Genomic DNA, 18,748 nt, shown 5'->3' on the forward strand with positions numbered 1-18,748 from the left:
AGACTTTTAGGATCTTCATTTCTCCGATTATTTCTCATTTTTCATTTTGGATAGTGTTGCTCTATATGTCTTGGTTTTCCACAGTATTAGTATAATAATTATTTCTTTGTTTTTCGTTGTACTTATAATCCTGTTGAGGTCTCTGCCTTCTTTGTCTGAGCATTTGTCTAACTCCTTTGTTTATGAGTGTCACACCCCTATTTTCACACGCGGATAGGGTTTTCCAATGAAAGTGACGGTATTGATTAGAGATTATTTATTTTTTTATTTTTTAGAGTCGCCACTTGAAATTGAGTTACGGTGTTCCAAGTCACCTTTTTGAACCCCTTATCAATTGGAAATGACTCTTTAGTTTTGGTCTGCGAAAACAAAAATTCAGGTAAAGAATTCTGTTGACTGAGGGAAAGGTATTAGACATTCCTCGAGTCCTGTGGTTCTAGCATAGTCACTTTTATTGACTTATACTGATTTTTAAATTATTTTTTGGATATGTTATAGGCAACAGTTCGCTCGTATTTTTAAATTGATGAATTTTATTGGTCTCAAATCAGTTGCATCACTGCATTCTCGATTCTTGATATATAAATAACTTAAGAGCATATATTGTTTTCTTCTCTCGAGTGCATCACACCTAATAATCTCAAGTTACACCTCTTGGTTTGAATTAATAAAAATTAATTATTAAAACAATTTGGTCAAGGTGCGTCACCGCATCCTTGAATTTCATTTAAGTGCTTCAAAAAAGATGTGTAACCACACTCTTAATTGGAACCATTTTTAACGTATCTAAATTTGCCTACAAAAAATAGTTTGCCAATTTTTAAGTGTGAATCAAGTGGTGTCGAACTACCACCGATCACAATAATAATACGAATAATAATAACAATAATAATAAGAATAATAATAAAAAGAACAACAACAAGAACAACAAGAACAGCAACAACAACAACACCAACAACAGCAACAACAACAGCAGCATCAACAACAACAACAACAACAACAACAACAACAACAACAACAACAACAACATCAGTAGCAACAACAACAACAACAACAACAACAACAACAACAACACAACAACAACAACAACAAGACAACAACAACAACAACAACAACAACAACAACAACAACAACAACAACAACAACAACAACAACAACAGGTCTTGAAAACTGGTATAGTTTTGAACAAAGAACTATCGAGGGTTCGAATTCCTCTCTCCTTTTTAGTTTTTATTAAGAACTTTTGATTATAAAGATCTCCTTGAAATTTAAGAACACATTTTTGGGCTGTATTCCATTTGCCAGAATAAAACTGAATAATATAATGACGTTTATTATCAGGACAATACTGAGTTAATACTCCACCATATCCTATATCTGAAGCATCTGTTTCTATTATTTTTGCCCAATTTGGATTGGCCAAGGTTAAACAAGGAAGGTTTTTAACCTTCTCCTTAATCCTTTTAACTACTTCAGTATGATCATTTGATCAAGCCTTAGGATTATTCTTTAACCTGTCATATAAAACAACAGTATCTTTTGCTAAATCTTTTATAGAAGGAGCAACATAATTAAGACTCCCAAGAAATTTCTGCAACTGAGTCTTGTTAGTAATACCATCCGGAAATTTAGAAGCAAATTCAATACTCCTATTGATAGGAGTGATATTTCCTCTTTCAATATTATGACCAAGAAACCTGACATTTGTTTTAAATAATGCCATCTTGGGATGTGATAAAACCAAGCCATTTTGTATAATTATTTTTTTAAAACAATTCAAGATGTCTAAAATGGGTTTCCACATTTTTGGAAAATACTAAGATATCATCTATATAGACTATTATGAAATTACTGTATGGTTTGAAAATATCATTCATTATTTTCTGAAATTATGATGGAGCATTTTTTTAAGCAAATGGCATAACATTCCATTCAAATTGCCCCATTGGTACATTAAAAGCGATTTTGAACCTATCTGACTCAGCTATCTGAATCTGCCAATAACCTGATTTTAGATTAAATTTAGAAAATATAATAGCATCATAAACTCTATCTAATAAATCCTTCTTATTAGGAATGGGATACCTGATCCATCGTATGCTTTATTAAGCGGTTTATAATTTATTACCAGACGAGGTGCTCCCCTTTCTTGCTCAGCATGTTTACTAACATAGAATATTGTGCACGACCATGGTGACTTGGACTGCTTTATAAGGCCCTTTTGTAATAAAGATCTTATTTCCTTTTTGCATAACTCTAAATATTCCGAGTTCATCTGACAAGGCCTTGCCTTGGTTGGAATATTATTCTCATCAAAGTCATCTTCATATGGAAGGCTGACTACATGCTTTTTCCTGTTCCAAAAAGCATTAGGGTAATCTCCGCAATTATTAAGAGAGAACTAATTAGATAAAATAGCAATCTTCTCCTGTAATTTAGGATTTTGTCAGATATGATCAACTTCAATACTTTTAATTTCTTGTTTTATAAAATTAACTTGATTATTATTTGAAATTAATTTTTCAGCTAAATTATTGATCATTCTAGTAAATGGTTTAGTCACAAATTCAAGTATAAAAGGTTTATTGTTCCAAGTACCAATAATTATATTATTATTCCAATGAGTAAATGGGAAAATATCATTTACAAAAGGGACACCCAAAATAATTTGATTGGTGATGTTTTTTACTAAAACAAAGCTTTGAGGAACACAATTTCTCCCTTTACAAATAAAAGCCTTAGGTAATTTAAATTCAATATTCATTTTGCTACCATTAGCAGAACGAAGACTATGAGTAGTTTTATGAAAATATCTTGAAGGTATAAGTCCTTCTTGAATACAATTTAAATCAGATGCACTATCAATAAGAGCAATAAATTCTTTTTTAAAATTATAATCTATTAAAAGAGTAATTTTACTATAAAACTTCTGTAAAGTAAAAGCTTTAAGACTGTATAAAAAGTCTGATTTATCATTTTTTAAACAAAGATCTTTCATAAAATCAAGACTATTATTCTCTCCTTCAATAGAGGACGATGATTCAGAAACATTTTCTAAATCCTGACGAGTTTTGATAGCATCTAGTCTAACCTCTATAACTACATTCTTTTCTTTTAGCTAGACAATATCCTCTTTGAGATTATCAATCTCCTTTTTTAAATCACTGATAGTCATAGGAGAGCTTATTAATTTTCTCCTTTCAAGTAAGAGATTTTTAACCTCTGCCATGGTATATGAACCTTCTTTAGTAGGGATTTCCTCGGGGATATGATATTTGTCTTTACTTGTAGAATTATTACTTATTTTATCAATAATTTGAGCTCTTATTTCCAGATCTTTAATAATTTGCAAGAGCTCCAATACCTTGTCATTATCAATAACATTTATACTCAATTCTTTAAATTGAGAATAGATCTTACAAAGATCATCTTCATCAACATCTTTTGCACATGTCATTCCTTGTTGGCAAGGTGAGCATTCATCTTCAGAAGTCATATAATCTTCTTGTTGAAGAGCTTTAAGATCTTCACTTTTTGAGGATCCGCTACTACTACCTTCTGATTCTGATCTTTCTGAATCAGAATTGAGCATGATTTTATAAAGAGAGTCCTTTATGTTATCATCTATGTCAAGGCTTTTAATCTTTTACTTGATTCAACAATCTTTGGCATAATGACCAAATCTCCCACATTTGTGACAAGTATCTGACTTGTTATAATTCTTACGATACTTTTTCCTTCTTTTAGAAGAGTCTCATTTTCCTTCCTCAACTCTTCTAAGCTTCTTTTCAATTCTCTTTTTCTTCCATTTTTCATAATCCTTTTTGGAATATTTTTTCTTTTTAGAAGATTTTTATAAAAGGGACACCCAAAATAATTTGATTGGTGATATTTTTTACTAAAACAAAGCTTTGAGGAACACAATTTCTCCCTAGACAAATAAAAGCCTTAGGTAATTTAAATTCAATATTCATTTTGCTACCATTAGCAGAATGAAGACTATGAGTAGTTTTATGAAAATATCTTGAATGTATAAGTCCTTCTTGAATACAATTTAAATCAGATGCACTATCAATAAGAGCAATAAATTCTTTTTTAAAATTATAATCTATTAAAAGAGTAATTTTAGTATAAAAGTTCTGTAGAGTAAAAGCTTTAAGACTGTATAAAAAGTTTGATTTATTATTTTTTAAACAAAGATCTTTCATAAAATCAAGAATATTATTCTCTCCTTTAATAGAGGACGATGATTCAAAAACATTTTCTAAATCCTGACGAGTTTTGATAGCATCTAGTTTAACCTCTATAACTACATTCTTTTCTTTTAGCCGGACAGTACCCTCTTTGAGATTATCAATCTCCTTTTTTAAATCACTGATAGTCATAGGAGAGCTTATTAATTTTCTCCTTTCAAGTAAGAGATTTTTAACCTCTGCCATGGTATATGAACCTTCTTTAGTAGGGATTTCCTCGGGGATATGATCTTTGTCTTTACTTGTAGAATTATTACTTATTTTATCAATAATTTGAGCTTTTATTTCCAGATCTTTAATACTTTGCAAGAGCTCCAATACCGTGTCATTATCAATAACATTTATACTCAATTCTTTAAATTGAGAATAGATCTTACAAAGATCATCTTCATCAACATTTTTTTCACATGTCATTCCTTGTTGGCAAGGTGAACATTCATCTTCAGAAGTCATATAATCTTCTTGTTGAAGAGCTTTAAGATCTTCACTTTTTGAGGATCCGCTACTACTACCTTCTGATTCTGATCTTTCTGAATCAGAATTGAGCATGACTTTATAAAGAGAGTCCTTTATGTTATCATCTACGTCAAGGCTTTTAATCTTTTACTTGATTCAACAATCTTTGGCATAATGACCAAATCTCCCACATTTGTGACAAGTATTTGACTTGTTATAATTCTTACGATACTTTTTCCTTCTTTTAGAAGAGTCTCATTTTCCTTCCTCAACTCTTCTAAGCTTCTTTTCAATTCTCTTTTTCTTCCATTTTTCATAATCCTTTTTGGAAGATTTTTTCTTTTTGGAAGATTTTTATAAAAGGGACACCCAAAATAATTTGATTGGTGATATTTTTTACTAAAACAAAGCTTTGAGGAACACAATTTCTCCCTTTACAAATAAAAGCCTTAGGTAATTTGAATTCAATATTCATTTTGCTACCATTAGCAGAACGAAGACTATGAGTAGTTTTATGAAAATATCTTGAATGTATAAGTCCTTCTTGAATACAATTTAAATCAGCTGCACTATCAATAAGAGCAATAAATTCTTTTTTATAATTATAATCAATTAAAAGTGTAATTTTAGTATAAAACTTTTGTGAAGTAAAAGCTTTAAGACTGTATAAAAAGTCTGATTTATTATTTTTTGAACAAAGATCTTTCATAAAATCAAGACTATTATTTTCTCCTTCAATAGAGGACAATGATTCATAAACATTTTCTAAATCCTGACAAGTTTTGATTACATCTAGTCTAACCTCTATAACTACATTCTTTTCTTTTAGCCGGACAATATCCTCTTTGAGATTATCAATCTCCTTTTTTAAATCACTGATAGTAGTAGGAGAGCTTATTAATTTTCTCCTTTCAAGTAAGAGATTTTTAACCTCTGCCATGGTATATGAACCTTCTTTAGTAGGGATTTCCTCGGGGATATGATATTTGTTGTAGAAGTATTACTGATTTTATCAATAATTTGAGCTTTTATTTCCAGATCTTTAATACTTTGCAAGAGCTCCAATACCCTGTCATTATCAATAACATTTATACTCAATTCTTTAAATTGAGAATAGATCTTATAAAGATCATCTTCATCATCATCCTTTTCACATGCCATTCCTTGTTGGCAAGGTGAGCATTCATCTTCAGAAGTCATATAATCTTCTTCTTGAAGAGCTTTAAGATCTTCACTTGTTGAGGATCCGCTACTGCTACCTTCTGATTCTGATCTTTCTGAATTAGAATTGAGCATGATTTGATTAAGAGAGTCCTTTATGTTATCATCTATGTCAAGACTTTTAATCTTTTCCTTGACTCGACAATCTTTCGCATAATGACCAAATCTCCCTCATTTGTGACAAGTATCTGACTTGTTATAATTTTGATGATACTTTTTCCTTGTTTTAGAGAAGTCTCCCTTTCCTTCCTCAGCTCTTCTAAGCTTCTTTTCAATTATCTTTTTCTTCCATTTTTCATAATCCATTTTGGAATATTTTTTATTTTTAGGAGTATATTCCTTTTCTTTAGATTTTTTCTTAGGAATATCAAATGCGAATTGTTCGCAAAATTTTCCTAATTGCCTTCTCTCATTTAAGCGATGTCGCTTAATATGCTGATTCAACTTAATTTCATTACACAAGGAAAGTCCTTCCTGTACGCAAGAACTTATAAGATTCCCATAGGTATAATCATCATAATTAATACTACGATTTTCTCCTCTAATGGCCATCCTGACCCTTTCGGCAAAGAGAGTTGGCAATCCATCTATAAACTTGGATTTCCAATGAGTGCTATTAGACTCTGGTAACTCCATCACTCTACAAAAGAACACACCCTTATAATACCTAAATGATGTAAGAGTCTTACATCTCAGATTTTGGAGTAGTGTCTTGATGGTCTCACTATTATCTGACCATCTTCCCGAAAAGTATTCTATAATATTCAGTACCAGTGTATAAACTGCATTCTGAGTATTTTGTTCTCCTTGTTGTTTTACTGCCATGAGAACCTTATCTATTTGATCCTGGTTGAGATAATTATCCCACCAACACTTCAATTGTCCAGTAAAACCTGCTGTTATCATATCAACAATAGTCTTATCACTATTTTTGTTACTCTTACAAATAGTACTATACATAAGCATTCTATGGACAGTTGTATAAATCTGTCTATCTGTATAACCATCAATGTTCCATTCATAGATTCCCTTACCATTATAGTTATTAGTTATAATGTGTTCATGTTCTTCCAACAAAACATTTTGAGGAGTGGGCCTAGGATAGTAGTACATCCTTTGAACAGGTTTTCTCGCATATTTTTCTGAGATTTTATTAATATCATCAGAAAAATTATTAATATGACTAGGTTCTCCTTCTGAGAAATTCTCTGCATTAATAGGCTGTACTCCACCACCTTTGAATTTTTTTTCTAAGAAATTCTCAAGATCTAAATAATCTTTGATCTTAAAATCTTCAATTTCTAGCGGAGGCAGCAAACTGCTATGAGCTATCTTTTCTTTACTCTTATTTTTAGTAGGCAATAAAGAGATGATTTTGTCTACTTTATCATGTAAAGAAATGATATGATCACCCAAAATACTCATATAAATATTGGCATAATTATTTTGCTTAATCATGACATTAACATGTTGTGCAGTAACTAAAGCAGTATCATTTTCAAATAATTTTGAAAAAAGTATTAAAATTATCAATTTTATCATTTTTATTAATCTGAAAAGATTGTAATGGAGGGAAAACAGATTTAGTAATTTCTCCATTACTTAAAACAAAATCTCTTTCTAGCATAGATATATAGTTATGAACTTGTTTACACATAAACCATGGTACGAATGGAACTAATTTATTAATTTTTGAATCAACAAGATCTTTATTCTTCTTGGAATTCATACTGTTCTTCTTTATTAAAAATCCTGAAAAACCATTTTCTAAATAGTTTCCATTTTTTTCGCTGAAAATCTTTAGCGATTCTAGCTCTTGCCGGTGAACCCAGACTTAAATCTATAATTTTGTCAGTCATTAAAAACCATATTATGAATATTTTCCATCCGAAAAATTCATTTCAAATTCAATTATATCTAAATCCAAGCTAGGTCTGGGGACATGTTCTAGCTATATTATCTTTATCAATATTTATATTATCACATCTATAAGTTTCTCTGATTTGAGAGGTAGATGCTCGGGAAGGAATCTAAACAATATAATCAACATGAGATATATAAGAAGAATTAGATCTAGTTATTCTAGAGGACATGCTATAATTATCAATTTGCATGCTAGTTGGTTCTGAAAATCTAATTTTAACAGTTCCATCATTCAACTGTTCAGTTTCAGAAATATCTGTATTAATATTATTTCTAGGTTGGGTAGCATTCTCAATAACCCACTCTTGTGGAAAATCAATTTCTTCCCACTTGATGGGTCTTCTTGTGACTACCTTAGATTTATCAAAATTAGTTTCAATTAAAATAGTTTCATTTTTAAAATCAATTATTTTGCACATAGGATTCAAAGTATACAATAATTTATAGTAAATTCTATAACATATACAGACAACTTCAGTGCCAGACATATAATCATAACCATGAAGGTTAACATTTAACATAAGAGAACTTAATGAGCATCACCAATCAAATTATTTTGGGTGTACCTTTTATAAATAATATTTTCTCACTTACTCATTGGGATAATAATAAAATTATTGGTACTTGGAACAATAAACCTTTTATACTTGAATTTGTGACTAAACCATTTACTAGAATGATAAATAATTTAACTGAAAAAATTAATTTCAATAAATAATCAAGTTAATTTTATAAAACAAGAAATTAATAGTATTGAAGTTGATCATATCTTACAAAATCCTAAATTACAGGAGAAAATTGCTATTTTATCTAATCAATTCTCTCTTGATATTTGCGGAGATCACCCTAATGCATTTTTCAACAGGAAAAAGCATATACTCAGCCTTCCATATAAAGATGACTTTGATGAGAATAATATTCCAACCAAGGCAAGGCCTTGTCAGATGAACTCGGAATATTTAGAGTTATACAAAATGGAAATAAGTTCTTTATTACAAAAAGGCCTTATAAGACAGTCCAAGTCACCATGGTCGTGTACAACATTCTATGTTAATAAACATGCTGAGTAAGAAAGAGGAGCACCTCGTCTGGTAATAAATTATAAACCACTTAATAAAGCATTACGATGGATCAGGTATCCCATTCCTAATAAGAAGGATTTATTAGATATAGTTTATGATGCTATTATATTTTCTAAATTTGATCTAAAATTAGGTTATTGGCAGATTCAGATAGCTGAGTCAGATAGGTTCAAAACCACTTTTAATGTACCAATGGGGCAATTTGAATGGAATGTTATGCCATTTGGTTTAAAAAATGCTCCATTAGAATTTTAAAAAATAATGAATGATATTTTCATACCATACAGTAATTTCATAATAGTTTATATAGATGATATCTTAGTATTTTCCAAAAATGTGGAAACCCATTTTAGACAATTTGAATTGTTTTAAAAAATAATTATACAAAATGGATTGGTTTTATCACAGCCCAAGATGGCATTGTTTAAAACAAATGACAGGTTTCTTGGTCATAGTATTGAAAGAGGAAATATTAGTCCTATCAATAGAAGTATTGAATTTGCTTCTAAATTTCTGGATGTTATTAATACCAAGACTCAGTTGCAGAGATTTCTTGGGAGTCTTAATTATGTTGCTCCTTTTATAAAGGATTTAGCAAAAGATACTGTTGTTTTATATGACCGGTTAAAGAATAATCCTAAGGTTGGTCAAATGATCATACTGAGGTAGTTAAAAGGATTAAGGAGAAGGTTAAAAACCTTCCTTGTTTAACCTTGGCCAATCCAAATTGGGCAAAAATAGTAGAAACAGATGCTTCAAATATAGGATATGGTGGAGTATTAACTCGGTATTGTCCTGTTAATAAACGTAATTATATCATTCAATTTTATTTTGGTAAATGGAATACAACCCAGAAAAATTATGCCACTATAGCTAAAGAAATTTTGGCTATCGTGAAATGTGTTCTTAAATTTCAACGAGATCTTTATAATCAAAAGTTCTTAATAAAAACCTGATTGCCAAGAAGCCATGTTCATGTTTAATAAAGACTGTAAGCATGATGTTTCTAAACAAATGTTTGCAAGATGGCAAGATTTATTTGCCCCCTTTGATTTTGAGATACAATATAAAAAGGGTGAAGATAATAGTTTTCCGAATTTTCTTACTAGAGAATATTTGAACTAATTAATTATGTCTCTTTTTAGGATGAGACCCTCATGTCCCCCTCCAAGAAAGGGAAGAGGACGCGGCACAACAGGAACAACTGGAAGGGGAGGTCATATCCTGGCCCAAGTAGGAAATAATCAATTAATATCAGCAAATATTGCTTCAACAAGCAGCAGTGGTAGTGGTATTAATATAGACCACCAATGTACAAAGAATTTATGGATTTTATGAAATCCAATCAAGGATCAGAAAATAATCCTCCGACCTATTCCTCAGCCTTAATAGAGGAAGAGACGACAAAAGTATTTGACGAAAATGATAAAAAGGAAGTTATACTTCCTTTAGAATATAATGATTTGCGATGGAAGCATGATCCATGGCAGCTAATGGCCAGGTATTTAGACTCAGTCTATTATACTACGACTGCGTATAAATACATAATGCATTATGAGATTATACACTCATCAACAGGGTCAGCAGAATTTCAGCATTTTTACCCTACTACTACCAGAAAAATTTATAACTTTTCTAAAATCATTATAAAAAAGGTTATTACTCCTGAATAATGGGGAATGAGCCTATTAAAGGAAAGAGATTATATTCATCCGGAACAGAAAGTTAACATAATTACTGGATTACGTAGACAACTTTAATAAATCATTATTATATGAGAATGCCAACAGAAAACATTCTTGGTTTATAAAGTTTTGTTCTAATATCTTTACTCAACAAATTCCAAATTGGTTTTGTAAATGGTAGACGTTATACGGTCCTTCAATAAAAAATTTACCAGATCAATACAAAAGTTTATATGCAGAATGGGTAGACATATCTCCCAAACTCATGAGTATGGCACAAGATAATATCTTCTTCGAAGGGATGGAAGTGATGTACTTTTTTATCGAATTCTCCGTCCCATGGATTATGAAGTGGAATGTTGAAGTTAATAATACTTTTGAAGGATTCCCTTGTTTACAACGAACTCACTAAGGAAATTGATATTGATGCTCTCTTCAAGAAATTCCAAGAGCAAGTGGAGGAATCCTCCGACAAGGCCACCTGCAAAAGCAAAGGAAAAGCATGAAGAAGACCCCACAAAACATAATAATATGGGTAATATGACAAAAAAATTTAACAAAAAAGGAATCATCTTTAATAAAGCAAGGAGTCGAAAGTCATATCGGCCATGTGAAGGCAACCATTTGTTGTTGGCCTTATCTTTTTGTTATTGGCCATTGTAAAAAGTGTGGGCCATTGTAATTTTACGTTTTTATCCTTTTAGACCTCTATATGAGGGGACTTAAGCATTAATAAGGAGGCAGGTTTTAGAACTCCCTCTTTCTCTTTGTAATATTTTCTCAGTTTTAAAGTTTAAATAAAGGTTTGCAATTTGGTTGATATTTTGGAGTTCTTCATAAGGTACTATTCTTCTTATTATTTTGTATTTCTTTATGTGTTGAGCCCAATGATGGGCTAAACTATTTGTGTTGAGCTGTAACATACTAAGTTACTATAAGGTGGCGTTGTGTCTATTATGTTGACATGTTAAATAGTTAGATTAAGGTCAGACATAGTCTAATCCAGGCCAGCTTATGAAAAGCCACCGAAGAAATCCGTTGGATTACCCGTTGGATTACCAATGTGGAGGGCAGATCCAGGCGAACCCGGATAGTAGGGGCTTTTATACACTGTTGCTAGGGTAAACTATGTTCGTAAAGGTTCCTAATAGTCTGACTATGCGATCCGTAAAACAAAGTGTTGTTCTTTATAAGGTACTATTCTTTTTATTATTTTGTATTTCGTTATGTGTTGAGCCCAATGATGGGCTAAGCTGTTTGTGTTGAGCTGTAACATACTAAGTTACTATAAGGTGGCGTTGTGCCTATTATGTTGATAGATTAAATAGTTAGATTAAGGTCAGACATAGTCTAACCCAGGCTAGCTTATGAAAGGCAGCCGAAGGAATCCGTTGGATTACTCGTTGGATTACCTATGTGGAGGGCGGACCCGAATAGTAGGGGCTTTCATACAGTGTTACCAGGGTTAACTATGTTTGTAAAGGCTCCTAATAGTCTAACTATGCGATCCGTAAAACAAAGCGGTATCAGAGCCATGGACTTATAATAACTATAGGTGTTATAGTTCAACATAGTTTGTTAAAATGAATATCATAAAGAAGAAGTCTACTGTTAAAAACAGTAGAAAAGAGAAATATGATATACCGCAATACCTACATCTACTTAATAAGTGGACTATTCCAAAAATATCACCTAGAATCATATATCAGATGGGTACTTTTGAGAAACTTGGTCTCAAACAAGCGGTTAGAACCACTGAAGAAACTATTACTATTGATAGTGACACTCAGACTTTTAGATTATTATCTGATAATGATTTGGCCCCTTATAGGGATATTTATCGACTTATGCATATCGGTTTAGTACATGTGGCTTTCAAGCCCCTTACTTTGTGTGGTCTACCAGAAAGTTTTATAGCAGCTTTACGTGATGGTAGAAATCATAATTATCAATCTCCTTTTTTAAATCACTAATAATAGTAGGAGAGCTTATTAATTTTCTCCTTTCAAGTAAGAGATTTTTAACCTCTGCCATGGTGTATGAACCTTCTTTAGTTGGGATTTCCTCGGGGATATGATATTTGTCTTTACTTGTAGAAGTATTAGTGATTTTATCAATAATTTGAGCTCTTATTTCCAGATCTTTAATACTTTCCAAGAGCTCCAATACCTTGTCATTATCAATAACATTTATACTCAATTCTTTAAATTGAGAATAGATCTTATAAATATCATCTTCATCATCATCCTTTTCACATGCCATTACTTGTTGGCAAGGTGAGCATTCATCTTCAGAAGTCATATAATCTTCTTCTTGAAGAGCTTTAAGATCTTCACTTGTTGAGGATCCGCTACTGCTACCTTCTGATTCTGATCTTTCTGAATCAAAATTGAGCATGATTTTATAAACAGAGTCCTTTATGTTATCATCTATGTCAAGGCTTTTAATCTTTTCCTGACTCAAAAATCTTTGGCATAATGACCAAATCTCCCACATTTGTGACAAGTATCTGACTTGTTATAATTCTGACATACTTTTTCCTTCTTTTAGAAGAGCCTTATTTTCCTTCCTCAGCTTTTCTGAGCTTCTTTTCAATTATCTTTTTCTTCCATTTTTCATAATCCTTTTTGAAAGATTTTTTATTTTTAGGAGTATATTCCTTTTCTTTAGATTCTTGCTTAGGAATATCAAATACGAATTGTTCGCAAAATTCTCCTAATTGCTTTCTATCATTTAAGCAATGTCGCTTAATTTGCTGATTCAACTTAATTTCATTACACAAGGAAAGTACTTCCTGTACGCAAGCACTTATAAGCTTCTCATAGGTATAATCATCATAACTAATACTATGATTTTCTCCTCTAATGGCCTTCCTAACCCTTTCGGCAAAGAGGGTTTGCAATCCTTCCTGATTCATATGGCTGAGCTTCGTGAGTATCATCACTTGTTTCACTGCGCATAGATGAGTAAGATTTTACATAGTGCATGATATTGAGGAGCAGATATTTCCTGACTTCTTCCAAATAATTATTAATCATTTAACTTTGATCTCCATCTTGGTTAGAAATTCTTCTAGACATATGTTTAACTGAAGTGTCAGCGATCATCCCTTTATGAGGAAATGAACTATAATCTTGAATTGTCTAGGAAATTAAGTCCAGAAGTTCTTGTCTGTATAAAGACTTTGTTTTGGGATCTTTCTTCATTAACTTGTCCCAAAAATTATTATAATAGGTCCGATATCAATAGGGAATTTGTTCCTCAGTGAAATCCAATTCCGGAGCACATTTATGAATCCAGGGAATAGAAAATTCTATAAAGAAGTATATTTATTCGATTTGTTGCATATAACAACTGTGTTCCTGGTGAAATAAATTGTTAAGGTCTGGAGAAACCTTAACCCATTCTTTGTATAATTTGAGAAATGGATCGAGCAATATTTTTATTGTTGGCCCGTGGTATGACCACCAGTTCAAAAACCAATTTGGAATAGGATTAGCAAATATCTTTGCACATACTTTAATAAACCAAGTATGCTTGTATCTCTCATTATTATAGTAGAGAACTTTATTAAAAGCTTGAACATAGTCCCAATATGTAAAATTTGCAGAGGCTTTTTAAGGCTAATCTGCCTTTCTTTCATTGAGGAAATACCTGGAATGATCTGTTTTATAATCATTTTGGAGAGGTTATAAACATTCTCACTAGTATTATAACCTGAAAAGTGCTGAAATTCAACACCTATACTTATCAGCAAACTTTTATAATAAGACCAGGTTTTGTATGACTCACCCGGGAAATATAATCCATTGAGTAAATACCGTTGGAATATCTTCCATGGTTCTTCTTTTCTCTGAATCTCAGAGTTTTCTAAGAGAAATATTACTTCTCTTTTTTCTACCTTTTCGTATGATTTGATATCATCATTATCATCTTTAGCTATTGATGCAAAGGTATCACTTTGCTTTTGTGATAACTATGCTTGTAATTAGGCCTATAACGGGCTATTTTGTAGAATATCTTCCAGATGTACGGATGAGGTTGCCTCTTGAGCCTTTGAGTTTAAGTTAAATAGACTCATTCCTCCTCTTTGTATAACTGGAGAGTTGGGTGAAGATCCGTATGACAATCTTGATGAACTTGGAGAATATCTTTCCCTTCCTCGTGGGTTATTTCCCTTTCCTCGAGCCTTAGTTACCTAAGGGGGTTCCATCCCACAAACAAAACATCGATATTTATTCCCAATAAGCGTCATAATAAGTACTATAATGATTATTCGGATGATCTTCCATTGATAGGAAAAGGTCCATCACCATTCCATCTATAATTTTCCAGCAAATTAGTTCTTTCATGTGTCGGTTGAGGGGAAGAACCTTTAATATAGTAATTAATCTTTTTTCTGTAAAGAAAAGGGAGATGGGAACTTCATTTATTTCGGAGGTGCTAATGTCACTCATTTTGAAGGTATTCTCTAGATAGGAAGTCTGGAATAGAGTTATCACTTCCCTTCTTATAAATATTTTCAAAATCAAAAGGGACTAACTGTGCTTGCCATCTGGCAAATATTAATTTTGAAGCATCATGCTTAAAATCTTTATCAAACATATATTTGACTAATTGATCATCATTATTGATAAGTAACTTTTGATTATATAAATCATCTTGAAATTTTAAAACACATTTGACGATGGTTAACATTTCATGAGCCACCGTAGCATATTTTTTCTGAGCATCGCTCCATTTTCCTGAATGAAATTGAATTAAATATTCAGTTTTATCATGAGGATTGATTTTTTAAAAAATTCCCCCATAACCTATATTAGACGCATCAGTCTCCACTATTTTTTGCCAAGCAGGGCTAACAAGAGTTAAACAAGGTAAAGATTGAACACAAAGTTTTATATTCTTTACCAAAGAAGTAAGACTATTAGTCCAAGGTGATTTATATATTATCCTTTTTTAGCCTGTCGTATAATGGGGCTAAATCTCTAGATAGATTCTTGTAAAAAGGGGAAATATAATTTAAACTTCCCAAGAATCTCTGTAGTTGCGTTCTATCTATAATAATATCTGGGAATTTTGAAGCGAAGTCAATAGATCGCTGAATAGGAGTAATTTTTCCCTGACTGATAAGATGTCCTAAATATCAGACTTCAGTTTGAAATAAACTCATTTTCGGTTTAGAGATTACCAAACCATTTTGTATAACTATTTTCTTGAAAATGTCTAAATGTTTAATATGCATTTCAAGAGTTTTTGAATAAACCAAAATGTCATCAATATAGACGATGATAAAATCTAAATATGGATTAAAAATGTCATTCATAATTTTCTGAAATTCAGAAGGAGTGTTTTTCAAACCAAATGGCATAACATTCCATTCATATTGTCCAAACGGGACATTAAAGGAAGTTCTATAAGAATTTTCTTTAAATATTTGGATCTGCTAGTGTCCTGATTTTATATCAAACTTTGAAAATATATTAGCGTCATATAACCTAGACAACAAATCTCTTTTGTTTGGAATAGGGTATCTAATCCATTTTAAATATTTGTTCAAAGGTTTAGAATTAATAACTAACCTGGGAACACCTCGTTCTTTTTCAGCTGTGTTATTAACATAAAATGTTGTACAAGACCAAGGAGATTTAGAAGGTTTTATCAAAGCCTTTTGTAAAAGATTATCAATTTCTCTTTTGCAAAATTCCACCAATTCGGCGTTCATCTGGCAAGGACGAGATTTAGTAGGAATATCATCCTCAGAGAAGTTTTCTTCATAAGGAAGAGTTACAATATGCTTTTTCCGATTCCAAAAAGCACTAGGATGATCAACGAAAATAACAATAGCCATTTTCTCCGAAATCAATTTAATTTTTTCTTGAATTTTTGTAGATTTTAAAGTATCAAATATATTCATACTAAATAATTCAAGTTCCAAAGAATCAGTATGGTTTTGTTTCGTGTTAATCAAAGCATTAATATCACGATATATAGGATCAGTAATAAACGTATAACTTATCCCTTGATTTTTATAAGTAGTAGAAAATCCTTTAGCTGTTATGCTAGTGAAAGGATAGATAGCGTTTACAAAAGGGGTTCCAAGTATAATTGGAGGGTATAACTAATTTTTTACCAAAAAAAAGAAATGCGGAATGCAAACTTTATTTTGACAAATACGTGTATTAGGCAATTTATACTTTATATCTAAAGAATGTCCTGAAGCCGATTTAACCATATGAGTTGTTTTATCAAAATATTTAGTTGGAACTAAACCTTCTTGAATACAACTTACATCAGCTCCACTATAAATCATAACTACATTTGTAATAGAAAATTGATTATCGATTAAAATAGTGCAATTGACGTACCATTTATGAGCAGTAACAATTTGCATCATTCCTAAAAACATATCTCTTTTAGGATCACAATTAACAGGTTTTGCAAGGGTAGTTTTTTTATTAATAATGTTATCATCAACAATATTTTTACCTTTACTAGAAATTGTTTCAAGTTGGGTAATACGATGATCACAACTCATTTGATTCTGTTTTAAAGATTTAATCTCATTTTTTAGGGCTTCAATTTTTTCTTTAAAGTCATCAAAAGAAGCATCACGTATAACAATAGGTTGCCTACTAAGTCTAGTATTTACTTCAGACAAAGAATATGGTGCAGAATACTCAAATTCAAAATCCCTTTTTATGTTTTCAACCGATTTTGAAGAACTAGCATTGCTGTTATTAACAGCTAATTGGATAATTTTATCACGCAACTCATTATTAGTAACTTCTTGCAAAAGTTCTATCACATTATCAGAAATAATAGTATGAATGTTTAAATCTTCAAATTGAGATTGTAATTTATAAAAGAATTCATCATTTTCACAGGAGCAAATATCTCTGTTGCATCAACAACCATTAATAACCGCATTAGTAGCAGGCTGCTTAGGGTTGGAAGACTCAGAAATATTACTATCTTCTTCTGAACCTGAATCAGGAACATAATCGGACTCTGAATCGGAATTATATAAGAAACTATAAATCTTATCATGAACTTCTTTATCAAGTTCTAAGGATTTCAGCTTTTCAAGTTTGCAATTGGGTGCTATATGTTCAAATTTTCCACATTTATAACACTTGATTTTGGCGAGTTCTCATCTAGACCGATTCTTTGTAAATCTATTGGATTTTCGGTGAGCTCTTCGCTCTTCTCGTTCTTCTCTAGACCTTTGCCTAGATCGTTTCTTTCTATAAGGTTTATCAGAAGTAGAATGACTAGAATCTTTTTGTTTGATCTGCTTACCTGAATCTGGTAAACCAAATTGAGTACAAAAATCTCCCATCTGAGATCTTTCTCTAAGCTTATCTATCTTAAGCTGTCTAGAGAGTTTTAATTCATTGCACAAGTTTATACCTTCTTGTGTATAGGCTCCTATCAACTTACCATATGTGAATGTATTGTAAGCGATAGTTCCTTGCTGAGTCCTAAGAGTTTTTCTAACTCTTTTAGCAAATAGAAGGGGCAAACCGTCTATAAACTTTACTTTCCAATGTTCCAGACCATTTTCTGGAAATTCCATAACTCTACACAAATAAGTATATTTATACCATCTAAATTCTCCTAAATGTCTACTTCGTAAACCATTTAAGAGACTTCGAACAGTTTCATACTGATTGGTAAATCTACCATTGAAATGTTCTAAGACAGTCATTACTAGGCAGTAAACAACATCTTCTCTGTTAGCAACAAGAGCCATGCCTAAGTTATCAACTCCTTCTGTACTAGAAGTAGCATTAATTACTGCAGCTTTAGCTTCAACGCTCATATAATTTCCCACCAATCTCTGAGTTGACCAGTAAAACTTGCAATTATCATTTTGCAAATATTCCTATATGAATTTCTAACACTTTTACAAATAGTTGCATACATCAACATAAGATGCACTAGAATGGTTAACTGTCTATCAGTTAGTCCATCCAGATTCCATTCATAAATTTCAGAACCACTATAAGAAGTATTAGTCTGATTCCAGTCGCGTTCTTCTATTAATACATCTTGGGGAGTAGGTCTGGAATTGTAATAAGTCTGCATGCTCGGCTTGTATGTAAACTTAGGATCTCCACTATTC

This window comes from Solanum verrucosum, unplaced genomic scaffold (assembly GCF_900185275.1).
Source record: "Solanum verrucosum unplaced genomic scaffold, falcon-dt-bn FXZP01000176.1, whole genome shotgun sequence".
NCBI lineage: Eukaryota > Viridiplantae > Streptophyta > Magnoliopsida > Solanales > Solanaceae > Solanum > Solanum verrucosum.